The following is a 6,146-nucleotide window of genomic DNA, read 5'->3' as shown; positions in this document are numbered from 1 at the left end:
GGATCCTAAGTACATCGATTCAAATGTAGCTTTACTGAGGGAGTACACAGGGAACAATCAGAAAGCCGGAGTGTGAGTGTTTAAAGCACACAGATTATTTGTCAGTGGGGGGAATTAATCAAGCTTAAGGCCTTTGGAGCTGTGAGTAATGAGGATGGAGATGGGCCACCAGGAAGATGTGATGAGGATTTAGAATGCAATTCATGGCAGGGAAGTACTATCTCAAAGAGATGAAGGCTTTTTCCCGCCTCTTTTTTTGCAAGCAGAGACTTTTAAGTCACATCTTGTTCCTGCTTGACTTATCTCATACAAAAGATTGTGCAAGTTAAATAAATTGTCTTACTACTCCTTCAAGTATATTTAATGACAGGATTAAAATCAAGATGATAAGACAGTAAAATATTTTGTGTTTTCCCCTGCTGCAAAGCATAAGCCTTTCGGTCATTTAAATTGAAACCAGGTTGTTAAGACTTTTACAGTTATATATTGTATGGCAGTGGATGTGAGTCATCACTGGCATAAGAGAAACGGTAGATCAGATGATTAACAGTATATAGACCAAAACAAATGCATACATAATGTATGTGTGTAATGTGTTACAGAATTTGTCTAAGAAACAAATGTTGTAGAAAGACAGCATCTTTTTGAAAACATAAAACTTCAAGTTTTTTATATATAACCTTTTATACAAATCAACTGGAAAATTATCTTTTCCCTCCTTTTTCAGATTGCACTTCCAATTTCTTTATGGTAATATCTGACTCTAGATATCTCCTGTTTTCATCAACAGGTGATATACTTGATGCAATCAACAATCCATTCAGTTTTTGTACATGTATTTCAAGCTCCATATTTTGCAATTTTTTGTAAAATGCTCTGAAGAGAAGAAAACCAGATACTTGTGTTAGTTTGAAATTCAACATGCTGACAGGATCTGGGTGCTGATCTCACAAAAGATTAGATCTGTTTTACATATGTCAAACCACTGATTTAACTGACACATTAATTTATAACTAAATCACCAGTTACATGGTGAAGCAATACTATTCTAGCGTGTTACAAATTCAGCCCTCGATGAAATTCACATGGCTCATAACTGATATATTATTTCTCTAAATTTAGCAAGCCACACTCTATATCTGTGTCCCAATTTTATAAGCTTAAATCAAATCAAATTTGAATTTCTTTGTTTTCTTTTCTGCTGTGGACACTGGATCGCCTTCGGTTGTTAATCTCATCAAAAATAGCTTTTCATTACTGAGCAAAGATGCCTGGGCTGCTCTGGTCTGAAGCCCAGATTTGAGAACCCAGAATACATGGAACACATTTCATCCACCTTTCTCAACACCTAAAAATGGCAATATACGCCGTCCATATGGCAGCGCCTATTTTCAAGTAAGGACCATATAACACAGTATGTATCACAATCACAGGATCTTCAGCATGTAATGAGTTCAGTGATTTACAGCCATCAGTGGTCAATCAGCACTACAGCGGCCATGTGAACGGCACCTAATGTATCAAAGCAATACCAGGTCTTTGAGTCGATTCTAGGTCAGTTCCAACGGTAAAAACAGGATAACATATATTGATTATGATCAAGTGTCAGAGAGTTGAGATAAGATCTGTTTAGAGAAACAGTGTTGAGATGTCGTCAATAAAATAGTAACTAAAAGACTGACTGGCTCTATTCACCGAATGACTTTTTACTTATTACACCCATTCAAGCCTTGAGCTAGCCTTAGCAATAACATGAAACATTCAGAAACGCATTCAAACCTGAAAGCTCACAATTAGAACCTTGGACAATCACGAAACAAGAATGGCAATAAAAACAGAAGTACCAACATCCACTGAAACCTTTATCGATGGGGTAAATGTTATTAAAAGTCTGTAAAGTTAAACCTACCTAAACGCTTACCCAAAATGTTTACTTACTGCCATAATGGTCTATTGCATGGCTATTCAACTAAGAAGTTAGTTGGGCCAGATTTTCAAACCGAGGAATTTATCTGGGCCAGATATTTTTTTGCAGCCAGTAAGCAGCAGATCATGATCAATTTCAAACCCACACAACTGTATTGAAAAACAAGTAATTTTTTTAATTCCTTTTTCCCCTGTAAATCTGGTGACCTCACACAAATGCACACCAAAAGGTCCATTTAAAAAAGGGGAACTATAACTAAACTATTTCTTTTGCACATTTGAAATAATAATAATTAAAAAAAAACATTTTGATAATTCCCTTTCAAATTAAAATGAATATTTTGCTGACCACTCACTTTTCCTGCCATGGATGGAGCCCCATCCATCACAAGTATACAGACACGCTTCATATCCAGACCATTTTCCTCAAAAAGAGCTGAAATCTTCTCAAACATTATTTCGCCAGCTGTGTGTCCCTCTAACGGTAGCAAGCCGAGCAATTTCCCATCCAAAAAAACGGACATATATGCACAACTGTGCATTATCAGTTCTGTCTGTGAACCCATCTCCTGCTATAGATATTACATCAGTTTTCCTCAGGTCATCTAACAGCATTTCAAACTCGTCTGACGCCAGAACTTCAACTCTACGAACTGTCTGACAGGGGTACGTTTTTAATAGCAGATGTCACACTTACTTTAATTTTTTCATCACTTATCACCGCATCCACCACGGCCAGCATGCAGTATTTCACTGTTTCAGAATCTGTGAAAGGCCTTTTCTTCTTCGCCAAGAAGCAAACACGAAGGGAAGCTGCTGCAACTCTCTCTTGGACTGTACAGGACCCTCACCATGGTAGTACAACTCCGGTTGTAAGATTATTAAACTCGCAGTTAAATTGTACTTTTGCAGCCCTCTCCTGAGATTGCTCTGGAAAGTTTGTGTAGAAAGTATGGTGTTTGTCATTTGGTGCCTTCGTAAGTACTGCAAATTAAACACATTGGTTTGGCTTTTGGATTTGGCGGTAAAATGAATAAGTATTTGTCAGTCCAGGCAGGGTTCATTGTCAATTTTGCGCTTTTGGACTGAGAAAGACGTGCTGTTGTCGCATCATATATTATGATGATTGTTTAATATGTTTACATCACGGTGCATTGTGGGTTAAATATTGCTAGGCTACTGAAGTGTTGCATTCACAGTCTACACTACGCTGTAGGATTTTTTAATTTTTTAACTTTTTAAAAATTAATTAACGAATTAATTTTTTGCGTTTTCTCTGTGTTTTTGCCAGGACCACAGGCAGGGCCACTCGCAGGTTGCTTCTGGGCCGCATTTGGCCCGCGGGCCGCCATTTGAATAGGCTTGGTCTATTGGGAACAGAAATTGATATTAAAAATGCCACAAATTTCTTGCAAGGAAGCACTCATTTCACTGAACCACATTATTTTTTTGTGCTATCTGATAAATATGGCCCCCAACCACTTCACAAAACAGCTCTTTCCAAATGACCACACTCAAAGCCAGGATGGGAAAGCCAACCCTTACAAAGAGGAGGAGAAACAATGCAGTTTAATAGTATGGATGCATGAATAATATTCATGTATCATTGTGGAAAAAACAAACAAACCCAGGAGTAAGTTATCATTAAGGCCAATGGATTATACCAAAATGCAAATGAGACAATATGCTTACTCTTGGGAAACTGTCGGGGTGTTGCCCCACTATCAAACAGTTATCATATAAAATAAAACAAGGAACAAGAAAACAAAATCCATTCAAGCTACAAATGTTGCTAGTGTAAGACATTCCTAATACAACTTCTCAGCTCATCTAGTAATTTCTAGTTTCTCTTCTTTCCTTTTTTTATTTACAAATAGATAATTAGACATCCAAGCCATTTAATATTCCTGAAACTGTAGAGCATACATTTGTTTATAATTTTGCATATCGTTACATCATGTCATTATTGTGGAAAGTAACTATGTTTCTTTGTGAAAGATCCTTTATCATGAAGATGTGAAAGGAAAAAAATGTAAACATCACTGGGATAGGTTATTTAACACCAGTTATTATCATTAGAAATAAATTCACTCCTTATTGAAAAGTGACTGACAAGACCTCTGCCAATGTCCTGTTGAGGTTTCCCTCAGAAGAGCTATCTACACTACAGAGAGTCAGGCCAGGCTGTCTAGTTAGCACCTCAGCTTTCTGTGGTTTCCCATGACTGGAATGAAAGCTATGCAGCATGACATTTCATCAATATAAGGAGGGTAGGCTGAGGGGGTTTAATTCCTAATCCAGCTGGTTTATGTGAGCTCCAGAGCCTATTTAGATATATTTGAGGTACTACATGTAGAAGGACAAGCATGACATAATGCTGGCACCAATTGGACCTTGTGCTAGTAGAGTCTATGGGTACCAAGAAAGAGACACCAAATGAGTTGCAAATTTGTTTTCCCCCCTATTATTTAGTCCCTAGACAGTTTTTAAAGTATCATTTGATTAAATTAGAGGTGGTAGAACTATGAGTTAGGATTTGTTCAAAACCAGAATATTATAAGAACTCAGGTTGCATGTTTTAAGTGGCATCAGTTTTTCTAGAATTTAAATGTGGTGTTTACATAATAAAATATTGAGTTCACTTGTAGATACAGAAGCAACATTTTTGCATGGACTGAGTTAGTACCATAGTGTTGTTTGCTACATCAAAAAGAGTTTATCCTCTATGCAACGTTAAGATTAGGATATAACTGGCTTAACTTCTCAAGTTCAGTTATGCATTCTCAGATGTCACTTCATCAGTCTAATCTGGGCTTTGTCAGCCTTGACTACTGTATATACAACCAGCATGCAAATATCTGCACAATAACATAATTATGCTTGGTTTTTGATAGCAGCACGGGATATTTATTTTCTACTCATGTTTACAGGGTTGTGCAAATAAAAGAAGTCAAGGAGTCAGACTTAAGCAGCAGATGAACAGTACCTGAATGCCATGTCCTTAAAAAATTGAACAGAATCTGGACCTTCTGTTGATCCAGCTACCTTTTGCTGAAGCCTCGTTAGAAATGGTCTCAGTGGAAGATGGTGTATTAAGATTTTCTTTAAGAAAAGGTGAGGTAGGTTAAACTGCACAAGAACTGAAAATCAGTCACACAAATCAATCTGTAAAACATGGCGGACACTCTGTCATGGTTTAGGCTGCATTTCATCCAGTGTTGTTGGAGATGTCAAAACTGATGGAATTGCAAATGCAGAAGTACAGTCGGAGAACTATTCCTGAAGATTACTTCAACTAAGAGACAAGACAGCTTGCCTGGGAGAGTTCATACTGTGCTAAAGAATAAAGGTGGTCATTCAACTTTCAATCTGGATAGAATTGTAAAACCTCTGGTTTTACCTCATTACTGTATTTCCATTTATGTTTGCACATGTCAAGAAATCACTGCACCTATTTTCCAAGCAAACTATAAAGAAATAGGGAGTGGTCAAGACTTCCTATGACTCTCTGTAAGTATAAATCTTAAAATACAATATGATGGTCAATGTTTCTTCAGTAATTGTTTCTTGAGACAATTATAGTGTACCAGACGACCAACAGGCTGATGAACTGAACAGCACTGCCATGCTGTTAGCGAGTCAAATAAACACATGGGTTTCCATGGAAAGAACATAACAGGAATTAAATATAGTTCCCTCCCATATGAAAATTAGATTAGCAACTGCACAAACAAAGTGTGTTAAATTCAGCTATTGATGTTTACAACCGGCTGGTGTTACATCTGTTTGAATCATTAATTCCATGCACTGTAAATTGTCCACATTTCACATTGCACATTAAAGACCCTTATACACAATTTAAATTGTTGTGTGACAAATGCAATGGACATTCTGGTGCTTGACCTTGAGACAATCAGAGTCTTGTTCTTCATTTGATCTTCCCTTTCCAAAGTCACAACTGCTTCAGAGCTATGCTGGGATTATAAATGTCATAACCTTGATTATGTAATATATCGTAACATAAGAAGTACATTGCAGACAAGGGATAAGTACCTTGTTCGCAACATGTGATCTTCACTAATATCCAGCCAAGGGTACAGTTCAAAGCGGGATTAAACTGAATATGTTTCAACATTATACCACCTCAAAGTTTAATAAAAAGATATGGCTTTGAGTCACTTTCTTTTCATAGCTTCATAGGCCAAATTAATGCTTGCCTT

The sequence above is a fragment of the Neolamprologus multifasciatus genome, chromosome 20 (genome assembly GCF_963576455.1).
Source record: "Neolamprologus multifasciatus chromosome 20, fNeoMul1.2, whole genome shotgun sequence".
Lineage (NCBI taxonomy): Eukaryota > Metazoa > Chordata > Actinopteri > Cichliformes > Cichlidae > Neolamprologus > Neolamprologus multifasciatus.
This window is presented reverse-complemented; position numbering follows the sequence as displayed.